This window comes from Tamandua tetradactyla, chromosome 26 (genome assembly GCF_023851605.1).
Source record: "Tamandua tetradactyla isolate mTamTet1 chromosome 26, mTamTet1.pri, whole genome shotgun sequence".
Taxonomy (NCBI): Eukaryota; Metazoa; Chordata; class Mammalia; order Pilosa; family Myrmecophagidae; genus Tamandua; species Tamandua tetradactyla.
Window position 1 is genome coordinate 17,474,453 of NC_135352.1, and position 25,500 is coordinate 17,499,952.

General features: G+C 34.5%; 1 long non-coding RNA gene across 1 annotated transcript in view; it reads left to right on the forward strand.

The window, feature by feature from the left end:
• LOC143669798 (uncharacterized) overlaps positions 1-21,220 on the forward strand; it is a 143,429-nt gene extending 122,209 nt beyond the window's left edge. Inside the window, exons 4-5 of the long non-coding RNA XR_013169069.1 lie at positions 20,043-20,158; positions 21,138-21,220. This is a non-coding gene — a long non-coding RNA (uncharacterized LOC143669798). The remainder of the gene's footprint in view (positions 1-20,042; positions 20,159-21,137) is intronic.
• The last annotated feature ends 4,280 nt before the right edge of the window (positions 21,221-25,500 follow it).

The following is a 25,500-nucleotide window of genomic DNA, read 5'->3' on the forward strand; positions in this document are numbered from 1 at the left end:
AAAGTGAATTAAATGAAGTTCTGCAAATACACTTGTTAGTTGCCTTTTTTTTTTTTTTTCTTTTCACATGGGCGGCACCAGAAATCGAACCCAGGTCTCTGGCATAGCAGGCGAGAACTCTGCTTGTTGAGCCACTGTAGCCTGCCCTGTTAGTTGCCTTTAATGGGTGTTAGATGAGTGCCACTCAATAATTATTTGTATTTTGCTATAAATCTGAAATTCACTCTTTTTGCAAAATATACTATTTCATAGCTAGTTAATAAAGTGTAATTCCAGTGGAAATATTGAGTGCAGTCTACTTGTACTTAGTAAGGAAAAATAATCTTAATATAAAATGTTTGCATTATCTTTTTTTTGTATGCTGTATGTTGGGGTCACATTTCATTCTTTTTCCATGTGAGTATCCCCTTATTGCAGCACCATTTGTTGAATTTTTGCTTTGTTTGTTTGCTTTTTTTTTTTTGTTTGGGAAGTGCATGGGGCTGGGAATCAAACCCAGGTCTCCTGCATGGCAGGTGAGAATTCTACCACTGAACTACCCTTGCACCCCCCACCCCCCATACTAACTTTTAATTGACAAAAGATTCAGTACATAATACATTTGACTAACTTGGCCAATTTTACTCAAATTTGTAAATAAATTAAGAATTACATATAGATATTCTGAATTACATTTTTTCTATAGTATTCACTTAATTTAAAAATTACTTACTTTTAATAAGAAACACTGTAATTCCTCAGGAAAAGCATTTTCTTACATCAGAAATACATTCTTTCTGTTCAATTTATTCCTAGTACCACCTTGAATAAAGTTCCATCATATATTATTCTGTCTAAATGAGTGAGCTCATTGGTTAAAGATCAAAGCTTCTATTTTTTTGGTCTCAAGTCGTTCTTTTAGGCCAGATATTATAATAAATTCTATTTATATATAAATAATTCTCAAAAAATTTGTGAATATCTTTTTTTGATTCTAACAATCTTAAGAAGTAGGAGAGGCAAGGATCATAACCCTTTCTGTTCAATTTATTCCTAGTACCACCTTGAATAAAGTTCCATCATATATTATTCTGTCTAAATGAGTGAGCTCATTGGTTAAAGATCAAAGCTTCTATTTTTTTGGTCTCAAGTCGTTCTTTTAGGCCAGATATTATAATAAATTCTATTTATATATAAATAATTCTCAAAAAATTTGTGAATATCTTTTTTTGATTCTAACAGTCTTAAGAAGTAGGAGAGGCCAGGATCATAATCCTACTTCTGTAGATGAAAACCCGAATCATGGGAAGGCAAGGAGATGTATCCAACTCCTTTACCTGTGAGTGGAATAAACTAAACTGAAACAGTGTGTTCAGTTTTATCTTTTCTATCAGATCCCTCCCGATTGCCCTCAGCAAATTCAAATCACTACCAACTCTTAAGCACACAATGACGATTATATATGATATTTTCCCTTTGTTTGTGCCTTTTATACTTGGGATGCTTTTTATAGCTGGGATGCCTTCACAACTTTACAATCTGTTAAAATCTTCTCTCTCCTTTGAATCTAGTTAAAATTGCCTCTTTTCTCAATCAATCCTTCACTAAATTCATCTCCATTTTCATGTCCCTCTCAACCTTGCAATACTGTATGAATTTTTCAAGAACTGTATTTTAATAATTTGGTAATTTGGGAGCATGTCTTAAGTTTTCTCCCACTAAACTGTAAATGCATTAAAAAGGGGAACGTAGTTATACTCAATCTTATATTCCACCATCATCCCATATGCAGTACTTATCATTCACTCAGTATTGGTTGAACAACAAAACGTAATACAAAAGGGAATTTCACCTATTAGCCTGTCAAAAGAGAAATGTTAATAGAAAGTATCTACTATATATTTGTCATTTGCGTATTCTTACTCATTTTCAAACCATTAGCATTGATATTAAGTTTCTAAATATACCTGGTGAAATGATGAGTCTTAAAACATCAAAGCAATGTCTTTGGATGTTTGTAATTTAAATACCTCTAAATTTTACTTTTCAAATTTGATGTCATTTCATGCACATGGAGATGTGCAGCAACTACATTGACTGATAAAAAGTCAATGTGTGTTTCAACAGTTATATTTGTAGTTTAAAATTTCTTCTAGGCTAATTATGATGAACATACTCAAGGATAAAAAGTAACGTGATAATTTTTACTTTAAAAATAAAACAACAACAAAAAGGGAATTTCGAAACAGCCCAAGAAACCCTCGTGGTGAATTTGCAGAGACTGCTTTAGTTTGAACCAAACATCTTCAAATGAGGCTATCTGTCCTCTTACTTACTTACTATAAGTATAAAGTAGTTGTGTCTATGTCCATATATGGCGCTCACCGGAAGGAAAGTGGCAACTGTGAATTGCGACAGGGACCGAGACCACACACTGTTCACTCTTAGTCCCTCTAAGATTCCCTTATTGCTTCTATATTTGGACAACGGCTTCTTGCCCCTGCTGGAAAAGATAACTAAAGTCCCTATTTTCTCAATATAAGTGCACTACTTTTCTATTTTACACACTGCATGTGACAAATGATCTTCACTTTCTTAGCACACATTTTATTACTTATGGTTTGCTAAAAGAAATGACATGCATTTTCTCTCTTTTGACTTTTTTAACGTTGAATCATCAAAGACAATTGAGCTCTCAGACAGATAAATGGAAATGAGCTATGTGGAAAGAAGCAAGTTGACAGAAAAGAATTAAATGAATCAAATAATTTTTATATAAGTGGTATCTATTCCGCTCATCAGACATTGAATAATTTGAAATCACGCAGACCTACTTTGGAATGTAAAAGTTTGCTAAAATAATTCAAGTATCTTTAGTCAATGGTTTCTTGAATAATTTGAAAAGAGGTATGTTACAATTAAGTATGGTGATAGAACCAAAACATTTTAAATGAGAAAAACAGGTTAGTCTTATACAACACCATAGATTTACACCAAAATATAAATATAATCAAGAGTAGTTCAGTGGTAGAATTCTTACCTGCCAGGCGAGAGATCTGGGTTCAATTCCTGTCCCATGCACTTCCCAAAACAAACAAACAAGAAAAACAAAGAAACAAAAAAATTCAACAAATGGTGCTACAGTAACGGGGCACTCACATGGAAAAAGAAGCATGCCATATACAGCATGCAAAAAAAATTGTAAAGAAGTGGTTAAAATGCATTAAAATAAATATCATAATGCATCATGTGGTAAATTGCAGAATGATTGTCATAAACCAGCAGTTTTCTCTGTGATCCAGAGACCCTGGGACAGTTTTAGGAGGACTCTGAAAGATCAGAACTTTTTTCATATAATAGAAGAGTTATCTGCTTTTTTCATTGTGCTTATACTTGCACTGATGGGACAAAAACAATTGTGGGTAAAATTTCTGGTGCATTGGCACAAAGGAAAGCAGTGTTGTACTCTTGTAGGGAGAAAATGCAATTTCTACCAAAGAATGCATTTGAACAGTAGAAATTATAAATTTTATTAAATCTTGACCTTTGAGTAAACATCTTTTTTAATATCCTGTGTAATGAAAAAAGACACTTATCTATAGCATTTCTGTGGCATACCAAGGTTTCGTGGTTGTCTCCAGGAGAAGCACTTGTGAAATAGAAGTGAAATAGCCGCTTTTTTTTTTAAGTGGAAACTCATTTTACTTGAAAGTATGACTGACAGACTTAGACTATACAGATTTGGGTGCTTTGCAGACATTTTCTCAAAAATGAAAGAAGCGAGACTGTCACTTCAGAGAAATAAAATACTTGCAGTATTCATTGCCACTGATAGAATTAAAGCTTTCAAGTGAAAATTAGAATTCAGAAAAACTTATAGGTAACATCCTGTGGTCTGACAGCTTCCTCAAACTTTTACTTTTCTGGTGATATTGGTGGTGATATTAGTACATGGACTTGTTCAGTTATTTTATAACTCAGAGACCAATATTTTTCCGATGACCAATGTATGATGTTACAAAATTGTGCTTGAGTAGAAAGTCCATACAAATTCCAATATAGGCCAATTATGTGTAACGTGTCAGAAAATGCAAAGTTCATAGAAATAGTTCAGATTCCACATTGGAACCGTCCTTTAAGAAACTAGCAGTTGTTGAAATGTGATATAGTTTCAAAGGAGATATCCAGAATTTTCTAAAAATGTTTTTAAAATACATCTCTTGTGTCAACTATTTACTGTGTGAGTCTGGATTTTCTTCGTATATTTTCACCTAAACTATATATTGATAGATTGAAGACAGAAGCAGATATGAGAATATAGCTGTGCTCTTTTAAGCCGTACGCTAAAGAGTTTTACAAAAATATATAACAATATCACTCTACTCACTGAACAATTCTTGTTTGCTTTGAGAAACAGTTATTTTTTATAAAAGTAGGATAGCAACATATTTTGATTTTGCTCTTTCTCTTTAAAATAAATGCATATGTAATTTTTAAATTTTTCTTGGTTTTTATAACTAATATGGTAAATTGTCATAACTATAATTATAAACAAAAGCTCTTTGTTAAAAATAGCGCAATTACTTTTAAGAGTTTAAAGGGGATCTGTGACAAAAACATTTGAGAACTGTTCATATAGAAATAACTCCTAAGACAAAGATGCTTCTTGAGACCAGAAAAGACAGGAAAAATAATGTGGAAAGGAATAATCAGAACTTTATCACAGTTAGTGCTTTGATAATCTCTCCCCTTCTCAGGGACCTAAGACTAGTATTACTTTAGTTTTCTTATCTTCACTGTTTCCACTTTAACTTAGCTATTCAAATTGGCATCTATACATTCTTAACAATTATACAGGTTAAAAAATTAGGATAAAAACAAAACAAATATTTAACCATTCCATGTGTTTTTCTACCTATCACTTCATCTCATTCTTTAAAATGAAATTTATTGAATATACTGCATGCCCATTTCTCCATTTCCATTTTCATAACAGGTTCTCTAATTATAAAATGTTCATTTTTATTCCATTTTTTTCTATTAAGAACTATGACTGGGGGGGTGGGTACAAGGGTAGTTCAGTGGTAGAATTCTTGCCTGCCATGCAGGAGACATAGGTTCAATTCCCAGTCCATGCACTTTCCAGAAAACAAACAAGCAAAACAAACAAACCAACCAACAAACAAAATTCAACAAATGATGCTGCAATAATGGTATACTCACATGGAAAAAGAATGAAATGTGGCCTCACCACACAAGACAAAAACAAAAATAAAAAACAAAACTATGACTAGGTTTTCTAGACTTTCGTGCCTTTAGAACCAATGGATACTTTTTAGATTCACTTTTTTTCTTAGCAAAATTTGACTCAATTAATTAATTCTTCCTTTTTGAAATGCTGAATTCTACTTGACTTACATTTCACCATTCGCTTCTACTTTCTTCCTAATTGCTTGGCTACTCTGGAATCTCTGACAAGTCATGCTCCTGTCTTAGTCATTAAATGTGGAATTCCTTTTTTCCTCTTACTATTTTTCTCTTTGTGATGTCATCTATTCCCGTGGCTTCAAAGATTTGTATAGCAATGACTCCTAGAATTATATGTCCTGAGTCTTCTTTGGTAACAGGGCACATATGTTCAACTGTGTTTTTGACATTTTTACTAAATATTTTACTATATTTGACATTTTACTAAATATCACGTATGCCCCTCAAATGCAAACTTTTCAGAACAGAATTTTATAATATTCCCTGCTAAATATAATTTTCTGGGTTCCAATACTCAGTAAGTAGAACCACTATACATTTGGCTGCACACTCTAGGACCATAAGATCGTTCTCTGATATTGCCTCCTAACTCATTCCCAATCACTAAGACATTATGATTTCCCTTTCTAAATATCTTCAAAAATATTCCATTCTCTCTATTTCCCCACCCTTCCCAGTAAGTCTGAACTTGACATCTAAATTTGACACAGATTGGCACAGATTGTTATAATTGTCCCCTAGCTGGTCCCCTCTGTAGCCCTTCCTTCCTAATTCAAGTCTGTTTTTCACGCTGGAGAACAGTGGTATTTTAAAATGTAGATCTCATTGTATAATTTCACTGCTTTAAATCATTATTGGCTTCTTACTGCTTTTTAAGTCCAAAGCTATCATGGTATAGCATTCTTTCCACTAGTCTGCATTTTCCAGTTGTACTAGGTCTTTCTTATAGTTCCTTCAACATATTATCCTAATTCTTCCTTTGGCTCTTCCAGAACTCTTTTCTACCTCTCTCACCACTCCTTTCCTGGTTGACTGCTGGTCATTCACCCTTCAGATTTTTACTAAATGTGCTATTATGGCACTTGCTTTTCTATTATAGTATTTATCACAGTTATAATTGCATATGCATATAATATGGTCCTTTTCTCCTGTGAAGTACTGAGGTTCAGCTGCTCTGTTAATTTTGTTTGCCCCTGTATTTTCAGATTCGTGCACTAGACATAAAAGATTTTCAATAAATACTAATGATCTGAATGTATGAATAGATACATATTTGATGGGTAGAGCTCAAAAGAAAAGAAATGCCAGGAGATAGAATGAGGTGGAGGTAGAAAACTGAAAATTACTTCCCCTCTGTGGCTTCAGTTTTCTTAGTTTTTAAATGAAAGTCCCCTTCCTGCTATAGCATTCTGTGCTTTCTAATCAACAAATATGCGCTCAATCTTGAAAATTAATGTCCTTTAGGGGGATACAATTTCTAAAAAATTGCTCATAGATCTTATGAATTACCTGGATATACTATTTTGGTATGAGTCCAACTGTGAATAATATAGCATGATTATGATCCTAAGCAGGTAAATTTTCAGTTAAAAATGCATAGGATAAAAATAAATATTTGAAGTATTAGATTCTTTTCTTTTTCACTCAAACAATTGTATTTAAGAAATTTTAGGCAATTAGAAAAAATACTTTAAAGAAACTTACTCTCAAAAATGAATTTACATGTATGGATTGTCAACTTTTATTTGATGTGTATCCCAAGTTACTACTTAGTGGCTTTCCACTGATTTTAAATTGAAGGAGAAAATGCATATTAATGTATAATTATATTAATTATAATTTATATAACTATAAAATTAATAGCTTATACATTCTGCCTTTTGAAACTTTTGAAATACACACCAAGACACAGTTTACTGCTTACTTCTTGTTTCATAAAATAATTGTTTTCCAACTTCTAAAGCGTGCTGTGGCTCCTTCAGTACAGCAAAGATTATTGGACAGGTGGTGCCTCTTTAATCTAGGCTTAATCTAACAATACCCAGCACTTTGGGGCTTTAAGTGGTCTAACTTAAAAAATAAAAAAATAAGAATCCAGAATCAGAAATTAACAGCATCACAGAAGCGTTTCTCCTGGCACTAAATTGTTTCTGGTCTATAGCTTGTAACAGTTTAAAAATCTCTTAAAATAATTTCAGCGTAGCTCTATAAACTAGGACAGATGAAATCGCTATGCACAATTTTGGATTTACAAATACTTGTGTAAGATGTCCAAGGAGTCCCCAAATGAAATAATAAAAAAAAAACCTTTAGCAAGAGCCTGATGCTAACTATTATAGAATTATTGGGCAAGTTTTAGCTTTATTACAGCCTTGCTGTCTCACCTTGGCCACCTGAGTTGCAGTTACAGGGTTCAGTAATCCAGAACTCTGCCTGTAAGAAGATAAATAAGATGTTACAAATGTACTGGAATTTTTCCCCTTAAAAGCTATGGTTTTGTACACATATTGCAAATGACAATCATGCCAGAAGAAAGCATTTAGGCATTTGCTTTGAGGAATTCAGAGGTTATTAAATATCCTTAGATTTCACAGTAGTATTGCTTTTCATTAGAATTACTGAATCTCTGTATGAGAGTTTTTCTAAGCTAGAAAGATATATTTTTATTTGGGAGATAAGACAGTGTAACATCAACCCACGATAGTTATTAGCTATGAAAGGAAGCCTGAGATATGAAATTCTGCACAAGACAATGAAAGCTGACAATATATTTCTAAACATACTACACCCAGGATGAAGGACTATTCACATCTTAAAAGGAAAAGAATCTGACAGCTCAGATCTCCAGTTCACTTTCTATTATGGTAACAGATAATCCCAACCACTGACTTTATTTAACTTCACAAGATTTAGATTAGGTATGATATTGGTTCTTCTTACATAAATGTTAAGCTGCCCATTTTTCTTTTGGAATTGCTCTTCTTGTTATAATTTGGATTTATTAATACAATCTGGTAACTAATCATGAGTTGCAAATATTTTCTCTTAGTGTACAAACTTAGATCAACTGACTTTCTTAATTTTAATGTATTTGAGATCATTAGTTTTTTTCCTTTGATTTTTAAGATCTGTATCATGTTTATGAAATATTCTTCCACACTGTCCCTGCAAAAATAAAGATATTCTCACATTTTTAATAAAACTTTAAAGGTCTTTTTTTGGCCACAGATCCATCTTTAATCCATCTTAATTGATTTCTGCAGAAACAGATCTCCTTGTTTTTCCACAGATTTCCCAAGATGATCACTAGGAAAGAAGTTGAAATGGAACCATTCTATTTCTACTTCTTAGTTACAAGATGCGTATATTCTGTCTATTTGTGAATGTACAGCCATTTAATAGGTTTTAGTTTTAGGTATGTGCAGCATCTTGAAGGACAAGATTCCAGCTCCAGGATGTGCCATATCCATGTTGCATCTTTAAAAGTTTCTTTTCCAGGAAATGCACTTTCATTCATGAAGGAGTACGTGGGACTGAAAGTTAATCTCCCACCATAAACAATTAGAAAACTGGAAAAAGGTGTAGAGCAAATAGTTTTAACCATTGAACAATGGAAAGTTTGGGGCTATAATCCCTGACATAAGAGAAGCAAATAAGGTGGTCACTACAGATTTCTGTCTAGAGAAATTTTTGGACTGCTATGAAAGGACATTAAATCCATACAGAGCAAGACGGTTTTGATGAGTTGAGGACACAGAGATAAGAGGTGATGGGGCTAAACTGGAGAGGATGCAGCTACATAAATAGGTAGGTCCACACATCTGATCAGAGCTTTTTGAGTCAGTTGCAGAATATTAAGCTGTATGGACATAAGTTGAAAATTCACAACTTTGTGCAAAGTATGACTAGGGGGCTGAACATGAGTTCACAAAGAGCAGAGAGATATTTGAGTTCCAACCAGCTAGAGAGAAGACTCTTCAATTCCCAAGGTGTTCAGTAGTGACTTCAGCAATGTCACCGTTTCTAGTAGAGTTCAACCATTCCTAAAGTAAGTTACTCTAGAACTGTACTAAAAGATAAGGAAAAAAATTTTTGAAAAAATTCAACTGAGTTTCAAATAACCAAAGTGCTTTCAAAACAAAGCCCAATGCTCATTAAAGGAAGACAAAAATATCCAGACAAAAATATCTAGCACTCAACATTGCAAAATTTGAAATGTCTAACATCAATAAAAACTTTTGAAACACTTGGAGAAGCAAGAGATGTGAACCAGAACCACAAGGAAAAATAGTCAGTAGAAAACAAACTATGTTACAGCAACATGAGAGCAGTTTTCTTATGATTAATATCTGCGTGGTAGATGTCCTTTTCTCTCTTTTTACTCCATAACTGAGAGAATAAGTAGACTGAAAGAAAATTATTTCGGTTATAGAATACTTGCACAATTCTAAAAACCAAATAGACTTAACTTTTATGGAACACTTCACACCAAATAGAGTATATGATCTTTTAGAGGCTCCAAGGAAAATTCACAAAAACGGACTAACTTCTGGACCTTAAAATAAATCTAAGAAAATTTAATCAACTGGAATCATACAGAAACAGAATTAAATTACGAGAAAATTACAGAAAGAAATTTGGAAAATTCACAAATATTTGGAAATACGCAACTCTCTTGTAAATGACCCAAATGTCAAAAAAGAAGGCTTTATTTAAAGTATTTTGAACTAATTAAAGATGAAAACAACATCTAGCAAAATTGAAGGACTGCTGTTCACACATTTACATTTAGGCTATGATTGACTTTTCACATGTTTGTGTATTGAATGAAGTAAGGGCCAACATTTATTTTTTTTCAAATGGATACCTAATTGTTTCAGGGACTCTTGTTCAAAAGAATACCATTTCACCATTGAATTACCTTGGCACCTTGTTGAAAGTCAACTTAATTTATAATTGTGGGCCTATTTCTAGATTCTCTATGTCATTAGCATTATGCAAATATCACATTGCTGCAATTATTATACTTTTATATTGGAATTTTTTTTTGGCGGGGGAAGTGTATGGTCTGAGACTCAAAACCTGGTCTCCAGCATGTCAGGTGATCATTCTACCACCAAACCACCTGTGCCCCCTTTACACTAGAGTTTGAAATTAAGTAATAAGAATCTGCTAACTTTTTTCATCTACTTCAAAATTGTTTTGGTTATTATAGGCCTTTTCATTTCCACATAAGTTTTAGAATCAGCATGACAATTTCTACAAAAATCTAATTAGGATTTTGAATGGGATAAAATATACCTCTTCTTCTCTAGTAGTATTTCTTGACTTAAAACGTCTATTTTGTTTGACAGTAATAAAGTCACTCAAGCTTTCTTATGGCTACCCTTTCATGATGTATTATTTTCCATCCTTTCAATGTCAACCTATTTGTATTTTTTATATCTGAACTATTGAAAGTCTTTCCAAACGCATATTTGAAACACGTATAGATGGGCTTTGATTGTTAAACCAATTGGAAAATTGAATGAAGCTGAACTCACTACTCAGTTAACATAATGTCTGAAGTCTTAACGCATATGCCTTCCTTCTTATTCTGCTTATTATTTTATACAGTGTTTTTGCATTTCCTTTTTCTTTATCTTTGATGCTTTATCTGTTGCTATTAATTCTTTACTTCTACTTTGTGCAAACACTTTTAATCTAATCAGTAAAAGCAAGATACCATCTATCCTGAGATGCACTAATCTGAAATTGTTTACATTATCTTGACACAAAATTAGACCATTAAAATGCTTTTAGTTCTTCTCCAACTAACTCCAAGAATTCACTGAGATGGTATGGAAATATTAGTTCAGTTGCAATAAATCGATTTTATTATAGAATCTTTATTTAACACTTACACTAGAAGTTTCATCACAACATCATTATGCGTTTTAACTTAATAATCAATGGTAAGGTTTACTGCTTTAAAACATTTCATGTTCCCTTCTCCACAGTTTTGAATCTATCTTCTTATCTAATTGCACCATTATTTCATATTGATTTGAAGACTTCTAATTTAGGTCACAGTAATCATCAATTCCTTCTTAATTCATCTAGTCCATTTCTAATTTTTAACCTTTTGCATTTTAGCTTTAAAAGTGTGTGTGAAAAAAAAGCGTGTGTGAATGTGTATACTTGGTATAAGTGACGTTTTTCTTGAACTGTAATTTTGTTGATCTAGGGATAGTTCATTCTCGTGCTTTGTTTCTTTTCCTTTCGTTGATAACTTAGTTTTATTAAGTGCATTGTTTTCTGTATAAACTAAGTACAAACTAAGCTGCAGAAAGACTCAACACAAGATAGAAACTCAAGCAGAATAGAAATCAATTTTTCTACATTGCATATAATTCCCATGCATACGCATGTACAGCTGCAAACAGCTCATGCGCACATGCACACCTACCTGCACACAGGCTGGCCGTGCCCCCACAGTACCCCTCTCCTCTCCCTACCTGTTCTAGTTTGCAAGCTGCTGGAATGTGATATACTATAAATGGAATGGCTTTTAAAAGGGCAAATTTATTAAGTTGCAAGTTTACAGTTCTAAGGCTCCGAAAATGTCCAAATTAAAGCACCAACAAGAGTTTACATTCACTCAAGAAAGGCCGATGAAGTTTGGGCTTTCTCTCTCAGCTGGGAGGGCATATGGTGACATCTCCTAGCTTTCTTTCCCGGCTTCTTGTTTCATGAAGCTCCCCCGAGGGCATTTTCTTTCATCTCCAAGTATCCCTGGCTGTGTGGGCTCTGTTGGTTCTGATGGCTCTGGTGGTTTCGGTGGCTCTCCAGCTTTTTCCAAAATGGTTCCCTCTTAAAGGGTTCCAGTAAGCAACCCTACTTTGATGGGTAGAGATGCATCTCCATGGAAACCATCTAATCAAAAGTTACCACCTACAATTGGGTGGGTCATATCTCCCTGGAAACAATAAAAAAGATCCCATCAGCAATATTGAATGAGGATTAAAGGACATGACTTTTCTGGGGGTACATAATAACTTCAAGCCATCACACTACCCCACTGTAGCCTTGGCCTCTCACCATTGGCACCAGTACTTTGATGGACAGGGGAAGATATACAGTTTGGGTTTCCAAAGCCATTTTCCTGGACAAAAACAATTGCCTCAAAACAGTATGTTTTAGAGCAGTCCTAGGAGGGAAGCTTGTTTTTAAAGCTATTTAAAAGTTGCACATTGCTTTTGCTCATTTTTTGTTATATTATTTGTCATATGGCAATACTAAGCTCAAAGGAGGCGGAGTAACATAAATGACAGTCATTCAAAAAGCTAAATTTTTGGGGTATCTGTTACTAAAAGAAGAAAGGGTAATGGAAACTGAAAGACTGTTAGAATTCTTGGTCAGGATGTATCTATTCATTTTCTAGATGATAAAGGTATCTTGAGCAAATCCGTGAGAAGTAGTAGGTGAAAAATCTCTGAATCTGTTATCTGGTAATGTACCAATGACAAACTCTCAGGTCATTTTGAGGCACCAGGAAAATGCTTCACTGATCTACATGATAAGTTATAAAGTTTAGCCATTTCAACCACTGGGACAGAGAATACATCATGCCATCTCTTTAGCTCCCTTGTAATTCATCTAGAAACAGGTAGTGTATCAGATTTCCTAGAATTACCCATCCAGTCAGTCACAGGGTTTCTTTTAAGCAAAGCCCATCCTCTGGTCCATTTATTCCTTTGCCCTGCAACTAAACGTGAAGCCTCATAGGATCCTCCTGGCTTTGTCCATTGTGCAGTTTGAAAGTATTATGTATTTCAGAAAAACCATGTTTTAATACTGATCCACTCTTTTGGGAGCAATTATTTCTTTTAATCCTGATTCAGTACTATAGGTTGGAATCTTTTGATTAGATTATATCCACAGATGCTTGGAGAACAGCTGCTTCAGAGAACAGACACAGGGATGTTTGGGGATGCTTGGAGCCCAGCAGATGCTGCCATGAAATGTTAAGGAAGCCAGAACCTGGAGAGAGCCAAGGGAAGCCAAAAGATGAAAGCCAGCCCTGGAGAGGCAAAGTGAGGAACCATCATAGGAACAGAGACTGAAAGCAACAGAACCCAGGAGCAGAGAACAAGCAGATGCCAGCCATGTGACAGCTCGGCTGACAGAGGTGTTCCAGACCCATCAGCCTTCCTTGAATTAAGGTATGTTTTGTCTGGACACCTTAGTTTGGACATTTTTATAGGCTTAGAACTATAAACTTGTAACTTATTAAATTCCCCTTTTAGCCATTCCTGTTCTGATATATCACATTCTGGCAGCCTGCAAACTAACACAACCACCTACTGTCTTCAGTCATAGTTCATCATTAAAGGAGCAAATGCAAACAGATTAAACTTGAAGAGGGTGACAAGTAGCCAGATGAAACAACAACAACAAGCAAACAAAAAGACTTTATATCTCAGTTGTGAAAAAGCTATGTTAACTAGAGGCTTTTCATATCCCAAATAAGAAAGGAAAGATGGTGACAAGCCACAGAAGGCATCATACTACCAGGTAGGTCTGAATCTTAGATAAAAGCATTTTAAAGTCTTGCTTTAAAACCCAGGTGAATAGGAAAAGTTTTAGACATAGCCCTAGTATAAACCTAAAATGTCAATTATGTGTTATTTTAAATCTATAAAAGATAAAGTGGCAATTTTCACATGTTTATTTGCCTTGAAATCTTATTTTTAGATTATTTTACACTTACAATAAACAATGAACTTCTATGGATTGACAAAGTTTATATTTAAAAGGTTATTAACTTTACAAGTGTATTGGGGGAATTTCAGTATGTAATATTAATTTTATTAATGAAGAAGTAAAATTTCCAAGATTTAAAACATTTTGATGGTTAGAGTTGGGACTAGATTTCAGATCTGTTGGATCCTACTTCCATACCTTATCTATATCATGACATCGTTTGTTAATTATTTAAGGGAAGAGTTCTGATTGTGTGGTTGACAAAACAAAACAGAAAACCATGACTTTTAAAGTGGTGAGAACGCCCAGAATTAACTTAAAATTCAAGAGGAAGAGACTATTTTATTTCATTTAATTTTCATATTCATGTCACAGTGTACTAGTAATAGTAGGATGGAAAGTGAAAACTAATAACAAATAGAGAAAATTTTGTGATGAATTTTTTATTTGTTAGAAGTCATATTCTCTAGGCTCATTCACCTAAATCATTGGTACTCTCAAAAATGACCTAAAACAGTTTTATTGAAATAGTATTCATATACTGCAAATTCACCTTTTAAAACCAACATGACTCAGTGATTCTTAGTATAATTACAGAGCTGTGGAAATATCACTATAATTAATTACAAAGCATTTCATCACTCCTGTATTAGCTAGGGTTCTCTAGAGAAACAGAATCAGCAGGAGACATCTGCAAATATAAAATTTATAAAAGTGTCTCATGTAACCATGGTGATGTAGAGTCCAAGGTCTGTAGGGCAGGTTACGAGCTGGCAGCTTTAATGAAGATCCTCAGTGAACTCTCAGGAGAGGCTGTCTGTCTGAAGCAGGAAGAGTGATTGTCTCTTCTGAATCCTCCTTAAAAGCTTTCCTGTGATTAGATTAAGCATCACTCATTGCAGAAGACTCATTGCAGCCAACATGGTCATGATTTAAGTCCATGAAATGTCCTCATAGCAATGACACATGAAACTGACCATGACAACTCCCAAAAGAAATTTCATGCCCAACAGCACTTATTTCTTATTGTTCCCCATCCCTTCAACCCAGCCCAAACAAGCAATAATCTATGTACTATATACATAGTTTTTTCCTAATCTGGACATTTTATGTAAATGTTAGCATTCACTATGTAGTCTTTTGTGTCTGACTTCTGTCACTTTGATAATGTTTTCAGGTTCATCCATGTTGTAGCATGAATCAGCAATTCATTCCTCTTAGTAGAAAAATGACATTCTATTGTTTGGATCAATCATATTTTATTTATATACACATCAGTTGATAAACTTAAGAGCTGTTTCCACTTTTTGTCTATTAAGAATAATACTGATATTAAATAACATTTGTGGACAAGTTTTGAGCATATATATCTAGGGCTAGAATTTCTGGGTCATACAGTAACAATAACTTTGTCCTTTTAGGAAATTGCCAAATACTTACCGAATAGAGCACCATTTTCCACTCCTGTGAGATGTATGTGTATGAGGGTTCGAATATTTCCACATCCTCACCAATGCTTATTCTCTGTGTTTTAGATAATCGCCACCCTGATGGATGTGAAATTGTATCTCATTTTCATTTCGATTTGTACTTCCCTGATGATGAATGATGTTGATCATTTCCCATGGACTCATTGACTATTTCTATATCTTCTTTGGAGAAATGTCTATTCAGATCCTTTGTCCATTCTCTAATTGGGTTATTTACCTTTTTGTTGTTGATTTGTCATATTTCCTGATAGATTCTAGATATTACTCCCTTAACAGATATATGACTTGCAAATATTGCATCATATTCTTTGGCTTATCTTATACTTTCTTGGTGGTATCCTTTGAAAAAGAAGAGTTTTTAATTTTAACGAAGTCAAATATATTTGCATTTCTTTCGTTGCTTGTGAGTTTGTTGTAATAAGAAGGCTTTTCCTAAACAAAAGTCAATAGGATTTACTGTCTGTTTTCTTTAAGATAGTTTATAACTTTGGCTTTCATATTTTGAGTTAATTTTGTATATGATTTGAAAGGACAAACTTCATTAATTTGCATGTGGATATCCAGTTACCCCAGCATCATTTGTTGAAACTATTCTTTCCACATTAAACTTTCTTGGAACCCTTGATGAAAAACAGTTAATTATAAATGCACTATGATGTTTCTCTTCTTATTTAGATCTTTACTTTCTTTCAACCATGTCGCATGGTGAAAGAAAATAAAGATCTTTCTTTCTTATGCTTATGAAATGTTTTGTATTTTCAAAGTACAAGTTTTCACTTATTTAGTTTTATTCCTAAGTATTTTATTCTTTTTGATGTTATTGTAAGTGGAATTGCTTTTATAATATCACTTTCAGATTTCATTGTTAGTTTTCAGAAATATAAAATATTTTTATATTTTTCTTATATCTTGTAACATTGCTAAACCCATTTATTAGCTCTAACAGTGTGTGCTTGTTTTACATGCATGGATTCTTTAGGGTTTCTATGTATCAAATCATGCAATCTGCAAATAGATATAATCTTACTTCTTCCTTTCCAATCTAGAAGCCTTTTAATGGCTTTTCACAATACTATTTTGAATTATTGTCCTAATGGTTCCTCTAGGGCTTATCAGATTTGGCTTAATTTATCCAAATTTAGTCCAGACTTATGCTCACTTAACTCCAGTGAGATATAGAAATATGACTTCTGTATAGCTCTAATTACTCTTACCCCTTTTTGTGCTATTATTTTAACATATTAAACCTATATATATATTTCAAGCCTGACAATACATTGTTGTGACTACTACTTTACATTAAAATGTGTTTTTTAAGGAACCTATGAGAAGAAATTAGAGCAAGTATACATTGACAGCAATTATTGTATTACATCTAGAGTCATTTTCCTTAGTCTAACACACAAGCTTTGTTTACACCTACTTCATTTCTACAGTTATTGGAAAATACATTTCATTTCTATATGTCATAGTTCCAGCACTATAATTAAATACATATTGTTTATATAGTTGCTTTTTAAATCAGTTAAGAGAGTGATGGAGAAGAAATATGCATTTATAATGTCTTTCATAATTACCTTTAAAAGTGCTCTTTGAATTTGAATTACTGTCTGGGGTCACTTGCTTTCAGACTAAAGAACTTTTTATGCTTCTTTCAAGGCAAGTATGCTAGAAATGGGTTTTCTCATTTTTTGTTTATCTGGGAGTGTCTTTATTTTACTATCAATTTTTAAAGATAGCTTTATTTGCTACAGAATTCTTGGTTGCCAGTTTTAATCTGAGCACTTTGAATGTTATTCTACTGCCTTCTACCTCCATTGTTTATGACAATGTCAGCTGTTAATCTTGTTGGGGGCACTTTGTAAATAAGATGTCATTCTTCTATTGTGGCTTTTAAGGTTTTTCTCCTTGTTTTTAGCTTTCAGCATTTTTACTAAAATGTATCTCTATGTTGCTTCTCTTTGCGATTATCCCACTTGTTCATTAAGCTTCCTGAAGGTATAGATGCACGATTTTCATCAAATTAGGGAAGTTTTTAGCTATTATGTCTTTGGATATATTTCTGTGTCTTTCTGTCTCTCTTTTACTTTTGAATTCCCACTAGCATATGGAGGTTGCTTAACGGTGTCCATTTTGTCTGACAGGTTGTTCATTTCCTTCACATCAGATTGCATAATCTTTATCAATCTGTCTTTAAGTTTGCTAACTTTTCTTCTGACGGTTCACATCTGCTCTTAAGCCCCTCTGGTGAGTGTTTCATTTCAATTACTTTATTTTTCACCTCTATAATTTCCACTTGGTTGGTTCTTTCCTGATTTTTAAAAAATAATTTCTAACTCTATATTGGCATTCTTTATTTGATGTGACATTAGCATCATACCTTACATTACTTGTAAAATCATGGTTTCCTTTAGATCTTTGAACAAATTAACAATGGCTATCTTCAAGTCTATGCCTGGTAAATTTAACAACTGGCTGCTCTCACAGGAAGTTTCTGTGACCTGCTTTTTTTCTTTGTATGGGTCATATGTTGTGGTTTCTTTGCATGTCTTCTCTTTTTTAAACTGAACATTTTATATAATACATAAGATGTAATTATAATATAAGGAAGCTTTTCTGAATACATCTCCAACCCTTTTCAAGATGTGTTGTTACTGTTGTTTGCTTGCTTGTTTAGTGACCAGCTAGATTATTTTAGTGAAGTTTATTTTCCCTGCAGTGTGAAGGTCCCCATGTCCTTCCTCGGAGGGCAGAGATTTGGGTATGCAGGTAGGCATCCTAAGAAGACAGTGGTTTTAGCTGAGCTCTCTTTGTCACTTTCTCTGATCTCTCTGTCAAGCTGCCTGCTTCTGTTAGCATCATAACCAACTGCTAGTTTCCGCTAACTGCTAGCTGATTGATCTATGTTTTTCAGCAATACCTGGGATGATACATTACTGTATGATCTGGTACATTAAATTTGGGTCCCTTTGTAGGGGTGGTTTTTTAGGTGAAACTTTGAGGTTCCTCTGACCCCAGGAAGAGCCTTAACAGTCTTCCTTCCCAGTTCTTTCCGATAAACTAGACAGCTTTCACATTAGCATATGGCTGTCTTGGATCTACCAGCCTTCTCTTCATTGCTTACCTCCAAAATTTCCATTGTGTCTAAAAGCACTCTTAAGCTTGAACTTCCATGCATTCTGCTTCAGATAACATTAACTCCCTTGCAGAGAGCTTCAGAGCTTTCTGTTTTCCCTTGGGAGAAATCTCTAACGTTCTGCTCCAGGGCTAGGTAGGGAGAGGTACAGTGGTCCACTTCTCTCAGCATATCACCCCTGCTATATGAGCAAGGCACTAGGTGCTGTGGAGCTTTTATTTTCAGCCTCTCGAGTATGCAGCTTGCCTCTCCAGGTATGGAAGCCCATCCCCTCACAGGTGGGACTGGGGGATAGTTATTGGGTACCGAATATTCTTGGCTCTGCCCTGTATGAGTCATGTGGTAGAAGGGAGCTTCTGACCTCTTGGCTGCCCATGTCTGGAATGGAGCCTCTGCAAAATAGGGTCTGGAGGTGAAGAGAATGGCTTGCGACTGTTTCCTTCCCAAGAAATTCCTTATCCCTTGACTGGGGTTGGTGGGGGAAGGAACCCATCTTCTTGACTACATGTATCTAGAGTGGGGCTTGTATCATGACGAGTTGATGATGAGAGGGGGGTGAGAATGGAGAGGGTGATGGTTCAAGTGCCACAGATTCTCATGGATATTACCAAGATTGAATAAATGCTTATTCAATGAATAAATGTTTATTCATTTGCTGGATGCCTAAGGACAATTTCCAGGACTTTAAATAGCTGTTTTAAAATAATTTTCATGGCTTGTGATGGTTTTACTGGGGAGAGGGTCCCTGGAGCTCCCCACATTACCATATCAAAGTCATTCTTCTCTTAAATCTGACCTACAAATCTTTATTTCATTGTATTAGGATCACTTTTTTCTGTACAGTTTAACAATATATTAAAATGGAGTCTAGGGCACTTCATAGTGTTAATTTTACTTTTCCTATGGAAACGACAAAAAGATATGATGAAAAATATATAGCAGTATTAAACATAATAATTATCATTAGAAATATGGCATAATAATACTTTCCTTGGAACAGCATGATGTGTGCTTTTATGAAAACATCCACTGGTAGAAACATTTTGATTTGCATTCTTTGAAACAAATTTCTTGTTAAACATTAGACAACAGGAGATGTATAATGTTTTCCTTTGCCAACACAAGAAGCGGTTTTATGATATATCTGATTTATAAGATTATTCAGACTATGATTTTCACCATATTTTGTATAGTTATTGTACATACGGTATTTGGGAAAGAATCAGTTGACAGTTTATTGTAACAAAACATGCAGTTGTTTTCCTTCATACCTTTTAGTAATGCAAAACTTATCACCATAAACAATTTAATGTACTACTATCGCCAGTTATTTAAAACCTGAAATGTCTGATTTCCTCACCCTGCAATGTTGTCTTTTATAGATACAGCAAATCTAATGGGTGAATTTTCATTTTCTTTTACAGAGTCTGCTTGTTGACTCATTAAGAGTATAAAAACGCTGCAAAGAATTACCCATAAAGTCCCTGGATAAAGAGCTTGGCAAATAACAGGGGATGTGGCCTATGAAGAAACATATCAGGTTGGGGCCACATCAAACTTAAACGTCAAAAGTAAAGTTTTCTTGTAAATAGAACAAATGGAAGCTATTTTCAATGCCTATTTAGGCCTTAGAAACTTTGCTTTAATGGTTTGTAGGGCGAAGAAAGAGTCAATTGACTTTGTATGTATTATCATACATTAGTTGCATTAGTAATTAATCAAAGTAAAACTAAATCTAGTTATTCTATGATGCCCAGATTTTATATATTGGATGTTATACAAACTGTTATTTAATTTAGCTCACTAAAAATAACCCTGAACAGGTTACACATTCAATTTAGGACACATCTTTTAATTATTCAATATTTATTCCACACACATATATTGAATGTACATCAGTCATTAAACATTTTAAAAAATTTTCTTGTTAAAAAAATGCACTTTTAAGATTCAATCTCACTCAACTTTTGTATGTACTTCACATGGTTCTACTCAACTTTTGCCAGGAAAGTCCCAAATGCATAAAAACTGAATATAATAAATAACAGGGAGATGATATGTTAGCTAAGAATATTTGTATAACTACCCAGGATGAGTGAGCTAAATTCTAAATTCATAGGAAGGGCGTTAGATATATATCCAGGTTTTCCCAAGTGTTCTGGTGAAGTTGCAATGTGCAACCTAGATCCTCTTTGGGAATGCAAGCCTTACCTCCCCAGTTCTTGGGAGTGCTATAGAACATCACCTTAAGCTTCAGCCTTCTTTTGAGATGGTCTTGACTGAAAAACACTGTCTGACTTAAAGTCCTGCTTCCTTTTTATGGGAAGACCATGACCAATGACTCATCAGTGAGGGGACATAAAGGCCTAGGCCCTCCTATGTCCACCTCTTAAAATTCTGAGGCTATTTTCAGCTCCAGAGTTTGCTGTAGATGGGGCATGCCAAGTCCAGTGTTGGGATTACATTATAACTCAAATCCACCTTCTGTCCAACTTTCTTCCTTCCCTTTGCTTTCATAGGTGTTGATCAGAAGAGTATATCCTAATAAATACTGTACATGCTAACATCTCTTGGAATCTGCTTCCTAGGATGCCAATACGAGACAGATGCTTAATCTTAATCAATCAACTACAGCCAGGGGTTGTGGTCATATTTAAATATCATCACTAGAAGCTTCCAGTAAGCTCCAGTATAAGAGACCAAGTGTGTACAGAAGTTTCATTGTCACCTGAGAAGGTACTATGAAAGGGGTTTTCCTCTAGAAGTGTTTTTCAGAATGTTGGATATCAAAAATTAGTAAAACTTCATAAAATATTTTGGAATTAATTTTTTTTTTTAAAGAAAGGATTTCTATAAAGGCATAATGAGCTTCTCTTATTATCTCAATGCAGAAATGGCAGATAGTAACACCAAAAATGTTAGAAGATATTATCTGAGAATATATAAAATCTAACTTCCAGGAAAAAAATTACAATTCTATATTTATTAGGGTTTGAATTTTTTCTTTAGTTTTAGTACAGAGCAAGAAACACTTCATTATAGATTTGTGCCAGTTTTGAATCAACTCCTTCGTATAATATAATGACTTTTCTTGCTTGCTTGCTTTTGGCATTTATTTTTCATTGAAATTGTTACATTAAAAAAAGTTGGGGGTGCGAGGGTAGTTCAGTGGCAGAATTCTCACCTGCCAGGCGGGAGACCCGGGTTGGATTCTCCGTCCATGCGCTTTCCAAACAAAGAAAGAAACCAACAAAAACAAACAAACAAACAAACAAAAAATTCAACAAGTGGTGTGTTGCAATAACAGAATTACTCACATGGAAAAAGAATGAAATGTGACCCCCACCATACAGCATACAAAAAAAAAAAAAGTTGATTTCAAACTGTGACTGGCCATAATTCCATATCCAAATAATTGAAATCAAGAAGGAGGATTGTCATTCTCAAGATTTCCAACTTTTCCTTTGAGGACTAGGTTACTATGTTCTTCTTTATGTCTTATCTATAGCTATTCCTTTCCTAACCCACCTCTATTGAAGAATTTGGAACGTGGGTCACACTTTTCAAATTTACACAATGCTTATTGTTATTTGGGTCACTGTTAGTTAGCAGTCACCTGTAAAACCTTAACCAATGCTGTAGACTCTAATTCCCATGATTTTCACAACTTGAATGTTCATCTCCATGCTCATCAAGCATCTGTTCTGCAAGCATCTGTTCTGTAAGGCCAAACGCTAGAAGTTTCCATAATCTGAATTGGTCCAGTTTAGAAATTTAAAATATAGCTTGCCTACTCTCTGGCCATGCCTTCCTGTTTTTGCATATCTTTTACTCCTTTGTTCCCTCTGCCTTAATCTCATCAAAGCTTACAAGACCTTGGTATCTTACCTCTGCAGTCTATCAGATACCTCCTGACCTCTCTACCTCTCTTCATTCACTCTCCTTCCTGAATCCAAGTCAAGTATCTGAGCAAGGCTTTCAATAGCTAGATTCTTCTGCACCTATCATTGTGGCAATATATCCATCAAAATATTAACCCAGGTTGGGCACTGTGGCTCAGCAGGCAGTGTTCTCGCCTGCCATGCCAGAGACCTGGGTTTGATTCCCAGTGCCTGCCCATGAAAAAAAATAAAATAAAATAAATAATAACAATAATCCAGGAACAATGTTCTACCAAACATTCTCTACTCATAAACTTGGTTGAAAAAATGTCATTTGAGGAAAACAACTTATAAGTGAAAATATAGTTAGTAATCTTGATTGTTTTTTCAACAAACCTGCTTGATCTTTTTATTAGTCTTGATTAACTCCATCTTTCTCTCTTCAGAATGATCATTCTAAATTTTCCCCAGCTTTTTCATGGTCCCTACCTCAATCCTCATTCTTGTTGGCTTGATCTTACTTCCTACTGAGACAAAATAAAAAAGAAAACAAAAGAAACAATAATTTAAAAAGCACTAGGGGGTGCAGAATTCTCACCTGCCAGGCTGGAGACCCGGGTTTGATTCTCAGTGCCTGCTCAAGAAAAAAGAAAAAAAAAAAGTACCTAGGACCATTAGTTGCACTCTCATTCCTCCATCACTCCACACACATACTAAAAATATAGCTATTACATATTCATTACTTCTTCCTCCATCCATCTTACATATGAGCTTTTCTTCTTCCTGTTTTAGGTAACACTTTGTCTGTGCCCTTTACTGAATTTCCTTACACTCCCTTGAGAACTTCCTCTTTCTCTTGAAGTACCTTTAATCTCCTTTATCTTTATAAGCAACTTTCTCTCAGTGCATGGAGATGCGGCAAACATTCTCTTCCTAAGCAATCAACAAAAACTCCCCTTCCTGTTTCCTGTACTAAAATCTATTGAATATTTTTCTTCTGCTTTCTATGCAAATTGATCAACAACAGTCTTCAGTTATTCTTTGCATTTTCTTTTCTTTCATATACTTCCTTAACCCCTTAGTAAGGTTTTTGGGTTCCCCTGTGACACTGATGCTGTTTTTATTTTGACCACTTATGCCTTTCAATTGATATGTTCAATTGACATTTTTCAATATTTTTCTTTTTGGAGGGTTTTGTTATTTTTGATAACAGTGGATCGATCTTCAGATTGGCTTTCTCAAGCTCTATTACACATTATTATTTGGAAAGACAGGAAAGCTAAAATCTACATCTCCCTTGCAGCTTTGATTTTGGATATGACATAGATTTCTCCAGTTAGATGCACTCAAGCAAGATAAGGAAAGAGTAAATTAAGAAAGACCAGTTTCCTGTGGCCTCTGGCTATTGCTGCTATAAGCAAGATTTAGAAATGTGTGGACTTCTTTCACTTGTATCCTAGTGTTCATTGCCTAACATCCTGCTGTCAAGAAGTGACAACAGCAACAGATTCTTGATCTAATTTTCTAATTCTCCAGTGTCCCAGTTGTGAGAGTTATTTGCAGGAGCAGCAGTAGTTCTGCTTTCATTATAGCGCCAGTGGTCACCTTGAAAGTATTATCTCCTTTTGCTCTGATAATCACTCCAGAAGACCTAAACAGGAATCTGCACCTTCCAGACTTCTAACAATTTTCTAAGAACCCAATGATCATTCTAAATCTCTTCCTGCTTAAAAAAGTGGATGATTAGCTACCCTTACCCTGATGTATCTTGACTGCTAGAACAGTATGGCTTACCCTCTCTCTTTCTCAGTCTTTGGTTGCTGGGTCACTGCACTCTTCTGGGTATCATCACACTATTCTACTTTCCTCCTTCTCCTCGGTGGGCTTCCCTTTCTCTTCTTGCCTCTATATAGTGGTATTTAGCAACTATTCTTTCAGCCCATACACTCTCTTTAGTTACCTCACATATTCTCATGATCTTAATAGCAAATGAATACCTATTCCTAAATGTATACCTTTGCTATAAATTCTTTTTTTTTCTGTTAGATATATGTTTAACTTCTGCTTTATATCTCCATATGGCTATTTAATAGGTTCCATAAAAATTAATATATGCAACAATGCAATCATCTCTATCTCTCAACATGCTTCATTCATGGACAAACTTACATGATTCTACCCTAGCCATACTTATTTTTTATTTTTACTCTTACTTAATGCATTCCACATTGTCAACACATTCTTTCCTAATCTTTATTGAATTTCTTCCCCTTTATTCAACTAATTTCCATGTCTTTAATCTAGCCTTTACCATTTCTCATGTAGACCAAACCAAAAGCTTCATTCACCTACATGGCAGCCAGAATATGCTATCTAAAACACAGCCAGGTCATGCCAGATCTCAGCTCCATGCCCACCAGTAGCTCACCAAGGGCCCAAGACAAAGCATAAGTTCCCTAACATGGTATTTAAGACCTCAGCAACCTGACTACTGCCTGTCTCCCTAGTCTCATCTTAAGGAAACTTTTCCTGATATGCCTTCTTTCTTACTATGCTTTCTTTCTGCCCCATCAGTACACTCCACCAACAAATCACCAGATTTTATTGTCATATTTTGTTGTATGTATATTTTTTCTCTCCAAATGGACTTTGAGCTCTTAAAAGGTAGAAATCGTGATAAATCTATCTTTGCATCCCTAACCACTAGCTTGCTTATTATTAGCGACTCAACAAATCAAGAAATAATAATATATCCGTTTAGTAAAACTGTACTAATCACCAATTATTGTAAATTACTTATTCTATCTTCCTGAGAAGACTGCATCCATAAGGCTTCTACCTCCTTTATTTCTACCATCTAAAATCATGTGTGACACACATATAATGAAGCAATGTGTGTGTTGAATGAATCACAAGATGTCAGATGTTTTATTGGAGTTGGAAATGTCACAGCAGACAGTGAATTTTAATTGAAAACCTAAGCTTATGTTATCTCCCTTCT